The sequence below is a fragment of the Aedes aegypti genome, chromosome 1 (assembly GCF_002204515.2).
Source record: "Aedes aegypti strain LVP_AGWG chromosome 1, AaegL5.0 Primary Assembly, whole genome shotgun sequence".
Lineage (NCBI taxonomy): Eukaryota > Metazoa > Arthropoda > Insecta > Diptera > Culicidae > Aedes > Aedes aegypti.
The window spans coordinates 271,584,489-271,598,124 of record NC_035107.1 but is presented as its reverse complement, the minus strand read 5'-3'; positions in this window follow the sequence as shown (position 1 = coordinate 271,598,124).

The window sequence follows — 13,636 nt, the reverse complement described above, 5'->3', positions numbered from 1 at the left end:
TAAACAAGCTGTATGTCAAGTGCTGGAAGTGATGCCAGAACTAGGGAGGTCGTGAAGGGAGCAAGTCTTACTTTTCGTAACAGCCTGTTCGCTATTTCGTCCTGAAAAAAAAGAATAAAAATTTTGCTAGATCCGAAGCCGTTTGCTCTTCAATCCAATATGAGTAAATTGTTGGTTCAATTATTTATTCATCCACTTATCCGCGAGCGAGAATGGCGCCTTGTGAGTGCTGCTTGATGGTGGGTGGGATTCAAAATTTGACGTTTGTTGAAGGTCGTCAACACGGTGGTTTGTGAATACCCTTTAAAGCTAAGTATGCTGTTTCGCTCAAGAAAAGTAAAGAAATTTCTTGACTGAAAGGGTCAAGAAATTTCCTACAGAGAGCCCCCTTTGAAGTGACATTTCTTCTCAACTGCGTACTGCGATCAGAAAAAAGTGATTTTCTAGACCATTTCTTGGGAGAAATTTTCCACGCATCGAGATAGGCGATTCCTTTTCTTGTCAGTAGCAAACCGGCCTTCAAGGGTAAAAAAGTACCCGTTTTAATAAAGCATAAAGCTCTGTCAAAAAAAGGGTAATTGAAAAATGTAAAACGGGTAAATAAATACCCATTTTAGTAAAGCAATTTAAATTTGAAAATGGGTAATTTCAAACCCATTAAGGTGATCATAAAACGAAGCCAAACTTTGAATTTTCAAGCGCACAAGACGAGAGTATCTGACAACTGTTCGCGTTGAAAACCAATCAAATTGCTTGCTTCCTGGTGGTGACCAATGGGATAGATTTTCAACGCGGCGCGCTGTTTGGTTCTGAAGTCTTGTGCTCTTGAAAATTTGAGGTGTGGCTTCGTTCTATAATCACCTTAATGGGTGAAAATATAGCTGGCAATCATTTCGTAATCATCGAGTGCAGCTGTGCGCAGTTCTCAAGTCTTCCCAAGTAACCACAAGCATTATACCATTGCATTAATTTGGTCGAAAGTCAACATTTTTTGCATTAATAATGTTATCATGCATTTATTCGACAACTGTCAAGCAATGATCCATTTGATTAACATTGTAAATGCTTTGTAGCATTATTTTATTATAGCATTATGCTAAGCGTTAAGAGTGAATATTAGAGTGGTTCAAAAAATCGTTTTTGCTCCACACCGCTCATTCGATTCAAGATCAAATTCTGAGTGCCCTCTAAAAATTTGAGCTCATTTGGATAAAAACTGAGACTGCACAAGCCCTTTAAAGTTTATATGGGAATTACTATGGAAAAAGCAACTAATAGGGTCATATAGCCCTGTCCCAATTTTAGCGCCAAACGCTTAAGTTTAGGTCAAAAACATATGTTTACTCAATTTTCTAATGTTTTCCGATAGTTGAAGACCAAAAAACATTTTTTTAGTTTATTTTTAAATTTTGTCACACCCCTTGGTTTAAACTCAAATTTTGGGTGTATTTTGTTTTCCGTGTCCCTTCCGAAATGTCAGAAAAGAACAACCCCGGTGAATAACTGGGCGAATAGTGATGTTAACACACACAGTGGCTTCGTTTATAAGGAACTTGTATCCTATCTTATTACATCAGCAGCTTTAGCACAGGAGATCAACGCGCCAGGCATCCAGCACACCATCATTCTAGTTGTGGGTTCGAATCCTTATCCCAGCAAAAAAAAATCATTAAATTGGCAAAGAAAACCATTGAAAGGTAGTCAATGGATTGATTGTTTTGTTTATTTTTAACGCACGCCCTAAATATACAATATTTTAAGCTAATATACATCATGAACCCTAAAAATACAAACATAAATGCTTCAGTAGGGCTTGTGCATTAAAACTGCTTTACCAAGTAAGGTACCGTGGGGTAAGTGGATACAGCAAAATCAATAGTCACCTTCATTGTTATGTACGGCTAACGTGAATAATGTAATTCAAACTTTTTTCTGTGGATAACAAATGATGGACTAATATACTTCAAATCGACTTGTATTTCGATTTTTCTGATTGTTATGTATTGAGTATGAGGGACTTAAACATTTGCGCCAAATGATCCACTCGCCCCACCATGGTGGGGTAAGTGGATCACCAATAAAAAAATCAGTTCTCAAAACAAATGTGGTGTTATTGTGTATAGTAAGAATGACATTACTCTCGTACATGTTGTTAGTGCAAGTTATGTTACATTTTGATACTTTTTAAATTGAAAAGTATCTTTATTTTATCAAAATATTATAGAAAATATATGTACACGTATTCACACTAAAAAAATATTGTAACAAGAATAATTTGGAGAAAAATAATCTATTTTATTCTCATAAGTATTGTAGGATTATTCCTAATGATGTTTTCGAAAAATACTCGTAGTTTAAAAATAATAGTTACATTTCTTTTTGTTTAACAAACTGAAATCTTTTTATTCTATTCGTGAATATAATTGCACCATCCGTCTAGAACAATTTATATCGTTAAATAAGGTACGATAATATGCTTTCAATTGGTAAATTTGTTTATATTGCTCTATCGCAATTAAACTTAGATAAACTGTCGAGATGGCGTCCAAATAAAACACGCGATTGAACTTTCGACGTTTTATTTTTCGCGTCTGAACGTGTCGGTTAGCAAACTCACAATGATACAGGAAATGTGTCAAGAAAATATACAAAGGTGGTTTTACAAAATAAAACACACTAAAACAGAAAATCGAAACGGAAACACGATAATCGATAAACGAACAAAATCGGGAATTGACGGAATACACTCTTGTCGAAAATCAGTCGTAACATACATAAATCTAACACACGGAATATTACAACTCGGCCATTCCTGACCAATGATCGTCTCGATCATGATATAAACACACAAAACACAAACAATTAACATGACAAGTGTTGCTTTCCTTTAGTGCATCTTATTGTTACGGGGTCCTCCAGTCTGCCCATCTCTTGATACGAGCAGCTTCAATTATACCGTCATAAGGAAGTTGAGATATCTGGCAGTTCTCAATATCTCGAATAACATAACGATCATTTGGCAGTACCTTATGAATACGATATGGGCCTCGATATTTGGGAATAAATTTCTTGTTAGTCCCAATCGTAGTATCAACGTTCCGTATAACAACATATTCGCCCTCAGTAAAGTTATGTGGTATTGCATGAGTTTTATCAAACGAAGAGGAATTTTTGGTCTGAGAATTTTCTATGTAACGGGATGCAGTTTCACGCAACACCGGTAGATCCCGGATTTCTTCCGAATTTGACCTATCTTCCAAATACTCGGACAAACTGTCAATCTCCCGTCCCCTTTGACCAACACCGAATAACAGAATGGAAGGCGTTTGGTGCGTACTGGAATGAACGGAGTTATTCATAGCAAATTCCACTTTATTCAGCATTTTAGTCCAATCGGAATGTTGAACTGGCTCAGATACCTTACCCAACATAGATTTGAGAACACGATTAACACGTTCGACCTGCCCATTTGCTTGAGCAGAAGCAGTTGCAACTTTTACGTGTTCTACATTATTTTCCAACAAGTAAGCAGCGAACTCCAGAGATGTGAAACAGGATCCTCTATCACTTATAATTCTTCGGGGCCGGCTATAACACTCAAAGTATTTATCTAAACAGGCACAAACTTCTTTCGTACTCGTAGAATTTACAGCATACAGCTTTACATATTTCGTAAACGCATCAACAATCACTAGAATGTGTTTCCTCTTAGATACAATCGACGGAAGTGGACCAAAATGATCGATATGAACAGTGTCGAACGGAATAGGTTTCTTCGGAATGCTATGCAAAACTCGGCCACCATCGGAATTTGAATCGGAATACATAATACAACGAACACAATTTTTGACGTATTTTTCAACTTTTTCCTTCATTTTCGGAAACCAATAATGCATTCTCAATTGATCCAAGGTCTTCGTAATACCCAGATGGCACAACTTTTCATGAACATTACGTACAACGTGACTTTCCATTTCAGCAGGAACATAAAACAAGAACTTCCCATTCGGAGTTGTACGGTATACCAATCCATCGTCCAAAGTAAAATCCTTCAGAATACCATTCTCAAGCTCTTCTCTTAATTTGAGGATTATCGGATCACGTCCTTGCGCCAACTGCAACTGAAAGTCAATATCATCTGGACTAATCCCGGAAACAACAGGATTTTTACTAACAGGAATACGACTCAAAGCATCCACGTGATTCATTAATTTACCGCTGCGGTGCTGAATGGTATAATGGTAATTTTCAAGCTCCAAAGCCCACCTGGCGATCTTAGCATTAATGCTTTTCCGGTTTAAGGTCATAGCAAGAGAATTACAATCCGTAACAATTCGGAATGGAATACCCTCTAGGTAAATTCGGAACTTACGCAGAGAATAAATTATAGCTAATGTTTCTAGTTCGAAACTGTGATAACGGGATTCAGCAGCTGTTGTCCGTTTAGAAAAATAAGCAATCGGATGCAATTTCCCATCATCTTGTTTTTGCATTAGAATTCCACCAAAGCCTTCAGAACTAGCATCGCAATGTAGTTCAGTTTCACGCGATGGATTGTAAAGTGCTAAGACAGGAGCCGATACTAGTTTTTCACGTAATGCAATGAACGAACGTTTGCAAATATCATCGAACTCAAACTTAGAACCTGGTTTTATCAAATTACGTAGTGGCAATGAAATAGAAGAAAATGATGGAACGAAGCGCCGGAAATATGAAAATAAACCGAGACACTTACTCACTTGTTTGGCGTCAGATGGAAACGGCATACTCTTAATAGCTTCCAGGTGTGAACTATTTGGCCTGATACCCTTGTTACTAACTGAGAACCCCAATAGCTCGATTTCTGTAAAACAAAACTGACATTTCTTCAATTTTATCTCCAAACGAAATTCTGCCAACCTCCGAAGAACGCGTCCCAACAAATCGTAATGCTCATCTATCGTGTCAGTGGCTAACGTAACATCATCCATATACACAACGATAGTACCGTCTTTGATAAATGGTTCTAGAACCATGTTTATGAAACGCTGAAATACAGCTGGAGCATTTCGTAACCCGAAAGGCATTTTGATGTACTCAAACTGTCCACTCGGTGTTACGAATGCTGTCAACGGAACAGATTCTTGAGCCATCTTCACTTGATGGAACCCACTTTTCAAGTCCAGAACCGTAAAATATTTCTTCCCCTCAACTCGTTCTAAACAGTCATCTATAAGCGGAATAGGGTAACTATCACGCACAGTTATTTTGTTTAAGGATCGATAATCAATGCACATCCGTCGCTCACCTGATTTTTTCGTCCTCAAAACAATCGGAAACGAATATGGAGAATTGCTAGGACGAATCACACCAGCAGCCAACAATTCGTCAACAATCTTATCCACTTCAATTCGGTCAGCATAGGAAAGACGTCGCGGAGCATAACTGATGGGGACGTCGGAAGTCAACTTCAATTTCATTTCATACGAGTGCTGTTTTTCCGGAATGTTTGTCACGTCAAGATAATTATCATTGATAATTGCCATCAACTTGTTCTGAATATTTTTATCCAATTTTGGATTAATATTTATATCCTCATCAAGTTCAATAGCGTAAATATCAGGAACAATAATACTATCAATAGGAAGATCAGCAACATCAGTACAAAAGTAAGACGAACAAACAGGACAACTGCTCAGAGTATCTACGGACCCCTTCCGGAACAAATCATACACGCAGTGTAACCGATTATCAGAGATCTGTATTTCATTTGTACTCTTCACTTCAATTTTGTATTTATTCGACCGTGTATTGAAAAGAATGATACCAAAGGCTTTTAAAAATTCTCGTCCTAACAAAACAGGATGAGTCATAAAATAATCCGGAATAACATAAAACTTCAATAATTCGGAATGAGATCCGTACGTAACACGAGCCTGAATGATAGCGTAAGCACAAAGAGGAAAATTTCCTATGCTTCGGAATCCGGAAAACTTCTTATCAGCAGGAATCAACTCACTGGGTACAGCGGAACGTTTAACTAGATTGATCGGACTACCCGTATCAAAAAGGGAGAGAAAATTATTTACTTGATGCACTTTTTGGTCAGACAGAAAAGCAACACTTACCAAGTTCAACTCTGAGAGAGCTGCTTTTAGTTCCTTGCTGGATTTGTCAATAGGTTTTCCCTGACAAAACTCTTCTACCAGTGCCACTTCGTCCTTGTTACGTGGTGCTGGTTTGGGGCAGTTCTTAATGATGTGTTCGTTGGAACCACACCGGAAGCATGATCCTGGTTCCCGACGAGGCAGCGTGCAGCGAGCAGAAATGTGTCCTTTACCAGAACAGTTGTAACACCGTAACTCGAAATCAGGACCGATTTTTGCTTTTGGTTTGGTACTTCCCGAAGCCGAAACAGGAACTGCTGGTGTAGCACGAACGGAACTGGTTCGTATTTCTCGCAATTGTGCGTACCGTCGGGCGAGCTGTTTCAATTGCACCATATCCTTGGCTGGATAGAGTACTGCAATATCAGCGGAGCGATCACGGAATCCATCGATGACAATTTGGACTGTTTGTGCTTCGTCAATGTCAGCACGCGAAGCAATCTCCTGCATCTTGAGGATATAACCCATTACTGATGTCTTGCAGCTGGAGAATGTGGTTTTCCTCAGCTGGTCGATGATTTCTGCCACTGTGAATGTGTGGCCAAAGTTCCCCAAAAAATTGTCCCGGAACTCGGCGTATGTCGTCGACCGGTCCACACGCAAAAACCATTCAGCCTCCGTACCTGGCTCCATCAATCTGCGGATACATTTTAGCCGAAATTCGGCATCTCCTTTCACCGAATCGCAAGCACGTTCAAAGTCGTTCAGCCATCTTTCAGGAACGTACGAATCACTACCAGCAAACATCGGCACGAGGCACCTTACATCCTGGAAATCCGGCGGTCGTGTATACAGTAATTCGTTTCCAGCCAGCTCTCGCCGCAAATCAGCAATTTGCTTTTTCTTTTTGAGAATCCGGATCTCCTCGTCCAATATTTCCTCCTCTCCGATGTTTTCCTCCGCGTTGTCCTCCTTCTCCTTTTCGTTCGTGATCCAATTGGCCGGATGACTATCGTACAGCGCACGTAAATGTCGAATAGAAGCCGTTTCTGGAACTTCAACTTCGTGCTCCTGAAGCCACTTTAAGAGCTCTTCTTTATTCATTCTTCCTTCCGCCATTTTCAGCCAACTTTCCTCGATCCCACTTCTGAAGTTGTCGAGATGGCGTCCAAATAAAACACGCGATTGAACTTTCGACGTTTTATTTTTCGCGTCTGAACGTGTCGGTTAGCAAACTCACAATGATACAGGAAATGTGTCAAGAAAATATACAAAGGTGGTTTTACAAAATAAAACACACTAAAACAGAAAATCGAAACGGAAACACGATAATCGATAAACGAACAAAATCGGGAATTGACGGAATACACTCTTGTCGAAAATCAGTCGTAACATACATAAATCTAACACACGGAATATTACAAAACCACGAAAAGTTTTGTTTAAATTTGGAAATATTCATTATTTTATATTTTTTTTATACCAGAGAGATTGAAAATACTTTTAGGTGGATTAATTCAAATTTTCTATGGAAATTTGACAAATTTAAGCTAGGAATGAAAAAAGTTAAAGGAAAACAACATTTCAGCATGTTCAAACTTATTCAAATTTGCATAAGCAGTCTGCTAATATGCTATAACAATGCTTGATCCACTTGCCCCATCCCATTTAAAAGTAGGGGAAAATGTACCATGTTCAATTTATCTGTATTAATTTATAAAAATCACACATTTTTCATTATGATTCACTCAATTAGAACTGAAATGCTCACCATGTGTTGAAAAAAACTAATAGCACAGACAAACAGACGTAACAGTTGTGTGGTACTGAATGAACATTGTCATAGATCTTGTCTTCCAACCCTGTTATGATGGTTGACAATCAAAAGCCTGTTGAAAGAACTCCGAGAATGTAACATCGGATCGGACATCAAACGATCTAGTAGGCATGGCACAACTTCGACGCCTCACTCCTATAGTAATGTCAGAATGGAATGCAAGGTTCTTCGTGGTGCTCCCGCTTGCCAACAACGATTCTGAGCTTCACAACAGTTAGAACAAATTTCTTCAAATTCCATCGCCCAGTTTACACCATCATCATCTGGTGAGCATGTTACACGATAAGGTGTTTCGTGCAACAACACCGGCAGATGGCGGTAGTGTGAAACGTCAAACGCGAAGAAAAACGATGCGCGCGCCTCTGGGTGTGAGATTTGTAACATAGCGAATTTGGAATGATTGTTAATTGAGTGGTCGATGGAAATTTCGTCAGTGTTGCGTCTGTTTGTCTGTGCTAATAGTATTTGATTTTAGACAGAGATACAATGGATTTTTGATTGATAGAAAACAATTTTGAAATTAATTGATTTTTGCAGCTTACAAGTTTGCTTGTGTTGGTGAACGTGTTTTACCAGTTTTGCAAAAATATTAGTGTGGGCGTCAGAATATAACTTAGAACGAAGCAATGGTGCGAAAACATTCAACATTTTCAAGTATTTATGCTTAATATGGACAAATGATCCACTTACCCCACTGATACACTTCCCCCACTGTACCTTATTGCATTGATTTGGCTGTTGTGGGGCCCTTTCCCACTTTAATTATGCTTTATAAAGCTCTTAAAGGTTATGTCACTTTAAAACAAAATCTGATAGCACACTATAGAGCAAACATAAAGTATGCATGTGGGACTATCTTGAGCATCCCCATATGATCGACCAGTTCCACACAGCACCCGAACATCACCCCGCGAGGAGAAGCATACGAAAATAATGTCAGTATCTGAAAGTGAGAGCCATCGTTCGGTCACGTTGTTAGTGAATATACAATTTGAATTCGATCTCGGTCTTTAAAAGTTTTTCGATATCCGAAGTTGTCGTCCGAAACGCGTATCCCTTCTTTTCGCGCTAGGAAAGTAAAGCATTTAATTAATATTTGCTACAAATTTGGGGGCTCGTCCGGGAACGCGGGAAGAAACTGTCGCGATAGTCGTGAATGTGCGCCGTTGGGCGGGAAGTTTAGAAGAATTATCGTGAAATCGTGCCTTGAAATTGCATTGCAAAGAAATATTAACTTTAAGTGAAGTGAATTGAATTGAACTTAATTTTGAATTGAAAAAAATAGTGTTAAGATATTAAATTGAATTAATTAGTGATAAGTGAATTTGGATTATTTTTTTCATAATATAGTGGCAGTGTAAAATATTTCGCCAGACAAGAATATAACAAAAGTGTTCTTTGAATTTAATTTTTCCATCGTAAAAAAAAACTCTTATTGTGAACTCCATTACAAGAAGCAGAATCCACTGATCTGCAAAGTTGACCTGGGGTTAAGGGTCATTGTACGGTGCAAAAAAAAATAAACAACAACTCGGAAGCGTGTGTTTCAGTGCCGATAAACGGAGAAAAAAAAAAAAACGTTCTCTCTCTTCCTTGTGACTATTTCGTTCGGAAGTGATAGTAACAATGCAGGACAGCAGCATTCCGCCTTTTCGGCCTAGCAGCGGCGGGTCACCCCCTGCTTCCAATGCGCCTAATCCCCAAGTGCAATTTTCCGCTGCTTCATGTGAAATGAAATTAAATATGATGGAGAACACTTTTACGCGCTTAATAGATCAACTTAATTTTTCTAATACGACTGTGACGAACCTGACACAAGAACTTAGTGCGTTGCGCACTGAGATGAACTATATGAGGGCAGAAACAACCCGTTTAAATTCGGCTGTTGAAGAAATTCACTCTGGCTCAATGGTGCCCCAACAGGCAAGCACTCCTAATGGAGATAGTTCGGTTGGGTATGATGAAAATAGGCATATTAGAAGCCATGCGAACTGTGCGGCAAATAACCAAGTAGTGATAAACGCTAGAGTGAATGCTGAGAATGACGAATTGAATGACGGCGATGGTCGTGCTGATGGTAGTGTTTTGGGAAGAAATATTTATCCAGGTGTTGCGAATGGCGTGGCAAATAATGTTTGGTGGGCAATGGTCCAAACAATAATTCGGTTACTCCAGAAAATGTTCAAAATCAGCTAGATAACCGCAATCGCGAGTGTGAAAATGACAACGTTGGGATCGGTGAAGGCCGACACGCTATAGAGAGAGTGAGTGGGAGCTGCAATGGCTCTGTGGCGTACGGTGGCTTGCGTGGTGATTACCACATGGAGGCCCATGCGCATGACATTGCTAGAGAAATTGAACCCCGATTATCGGTAAGTGAAGCTGAGACTGCCTTTTCAGAATTTTCGGGTACTGAATTTTATCCTGTACAAAAATGGATTGCTGATTTTGAGGAATTGTCTGATTCTATTGGCTTGACAGAGCTACGTAAGTTTGTGATTGCAAAGCGTAAATTAACAGGTTTAGCTAAAATGTCATTGAACACTACTAACAATGTCTCTAATTGGAGAATGTTGAAGGACTTTTTGATGAAAGAATTTGAGTTTTCAGAAAATTGCGCTGTGGTGCATGAAAGATTGCGAAATCGCAAAAGAAATTTAGGTGAAAATGTCTTAGAGTACTTTTTGCAAATGCGGGAAATTGGGGCGAAGGCCAATGTGGACATTTCGTCGATTATTACCTACACAATTAACGGAATAAACGACAATGGACCAGACAAAACTATTTTGTATGGATCGAAGACCTTGGATGAGTTTAGAGAAAAACTTCGTGTGTATCAAAGTATAAAAGACAGTAAATATGGCAGGGACGGAAACTTTAGCGGAAAGCCCAATGGCTATAATAGAAATTTCACAAATAGATTCAAAAGTCCACCAAGATCAATAAGCTGTTATAATTGTGGAAGAGATGGTCATATCTCTAGAGAATGCCCGAAGAAGTTTGGAAATAAAAACGCTAATATCTGTAGATCTAACACTGCTGTATCAAAGGGTACTTATTTGACAATAATGGTTGGGACAATTCCCTTTCATGCTTTTTTTGATTCTGGTTCCGACGTCTCTTTATTAAAGGAAGACTGGAAAAATAAGTTGAATTTGAAGATGGATCACAACGATCGTAAGCGTTTATTGACGCTCAAAGGAGGAATATGGACGTTAGGCAGCGTTTCACTAGATATAGAGGTAGAAAACTCACCTTTAAGAATTACATTTGACATTTTAAGAGATGAAGATTTGCCACATGATATATTGTTGGGTAGAAATTTATTGGAATTCGGTGATGTCAGTGTCACGGCTGATGGGGCAAAGTTCAGCCCGAAGGAGGAGCATTTTGCGTTGAGAATAAGAACGGACGATGTTTCCGATGATTGTTTAGAACATATTGAAGATAATTTTGTGCGTGATAAAGTTAAAGAAATTATAGAAAACTATTCTCCGCAACAAGTAGAAACAACTAGAGTTAAACTGAAAATAGTAGTCAAAAATGAATCACCCATTCAGCAATTGCCACGACGGTTAGCTCCGCTAGAGAAGAAAATAGTGCAAGAACAAATAGATAAATGGCAAGAAGATGGAATCATCCGTCCGAGTACTTCTGAATACAGTAGCCCTATTGTATTAGCTCATAAAAAGGATGGAACAAGAAGACTATGTGTTGATTATCGTAAATTAAACAAAATTATTGTGCGGGATCATTTTCCGATTCCTTTAATTGAGGACATAATCGATGATTTACATTCAGCACGTGTATTTTCAACATTAGATTTAGAAAATGGTTTTTTTCGTGTACCGGTTGAAGAAGATAGCATAAAATATACGTCATTTGTTACTCCTGCAGGACAGTTTGAGTTTTTAAGAACACCTTTTGGATTATGTACCTCGCCAACAGTTTTTCAACGATTTGTAAATGATATTTTTCGAGACCTAATCGATAAGAGGATTGTTGTAATTTACATTGATGATATATTGATACCCGCTGAAAATGAAGAAGAGGCATTGGAGAGATTAGCGATGGTGTTAAAAGTAGCACAAGATCATGGATTAAAAATCAAATGGAAAAAATGTCAGTTTTTGATGCGAAGAATACAGCACTTGGGATATGAAATAGAAGATGGAAACATTCGTCCAATGAGTGAAAAGACTGATGCAGTATCGAAATTCCCTGAACCTAAAAACCATAAAGAAATACAACAATTTTTGGGATTGACAGGATATTTTAGAAAATTTATTGAAGGCTATTCGGTAATTGCTAAGCCATTGACTGATTTGTTGCGTAAAGACGTTATATTTAGCTTTGGACCAGAACAACGTAATGCTATGGAGAAATTGAAACTAGCGTTGTGCGATAGACCAACACTAAGGCTGTACTGCCCGAATGCTGTTACTGAGCTTCATACGGATGCAAGTAGAATTGGATATGGAGCAATTTTGTTGCAGAAATTTGCCGGAGAAAATGCATTTCACCCAGTTTATTTTTACAGTAGAAAAACATCACCTGCTGAGGCGAACTATCCGAGTTACGAATTAGAAGTTTTAGCAGTGATTTCAGCCTTGAAAAAGTTTAGAGTTTATTTGCTAGGAATCTCGTTTACTATTGTAACAGACTGTGCGGCTTTCAAGATGACGATGGAGAAGAAAGATATATCCCCAAAAATTGCTGGGTGGGCATTGCTACTCGAAGAATACGAATACACATTAGAACATCGCCCAGGTTCTCGCATGAAACACGTAGATGCACTTAGTAGAAATCCTGTAGTATTGCTATTACAAAGTAATATAATAGAACAAATTAAAGCGTGTCAGCAGAAAGATGAGAGACTATCGGCAATAATGAAAGTTTTAAAAACAGAACCATTTTACGACTATTTAGTAGATCATGGAATATTATACAAGTATTTTAATGGTGGAAAACTTTTAGTTATTCCTAGTTCGATGCAACATTCAGTTATAAGAAATATTCATGAACAAGGTCATTTTGGTGTGAAAAAAATGAGTGAACTCTTAACAAGGGAGTACTGGATCGAGAATTTACCATTCAAATTAGATAAATTTGTTAAAAGTTGTGTTTCTTGCATATTGGCAGGTCGCAAAGTTGGAAAAAAAGAAGCATATCTTTACCCTATTCCTAAAGATGAAGTACCACTATCTACATATCATATCGATCACTTAGGACCACTGACAGCATCCAAAAAGCATTATAGATATATTTTCACTGTAATAGATGCTTTCAGTAAATTTGTTTGGATATACCCTGTTAAATCTACAACAGCTGATGAAGTATTGAAAAAGTTAGAAATTCAACGATGTGTATTTGGTAATCCAAAGAGAATCATTTCCGATAGAGGAGCTGCTTTTACGTCTACTGCTTTTCAAGATTATTGTGAAACTGAAGGTATTGAACATTTACAAATTACAACTGGGGTACCACGTGGCAACGGCCAAGTTGAGAGGATTCATGGAGTCATTGTACCCGCTCTAGCTAAGCTTTCAGTTGAAAATCCGGAAAACTGGTATCGTTATGTTGGAAACCTTCAAAGATTTTTGAACAATACTCTCCAACGAAGCATAGCTCGAACCCCTTTCGAATTATTGTTTGGCACTAAAATGAAAGCTCCAGAAGATATAAAACTAGCAGAAATAATTGAGCAGGAAGG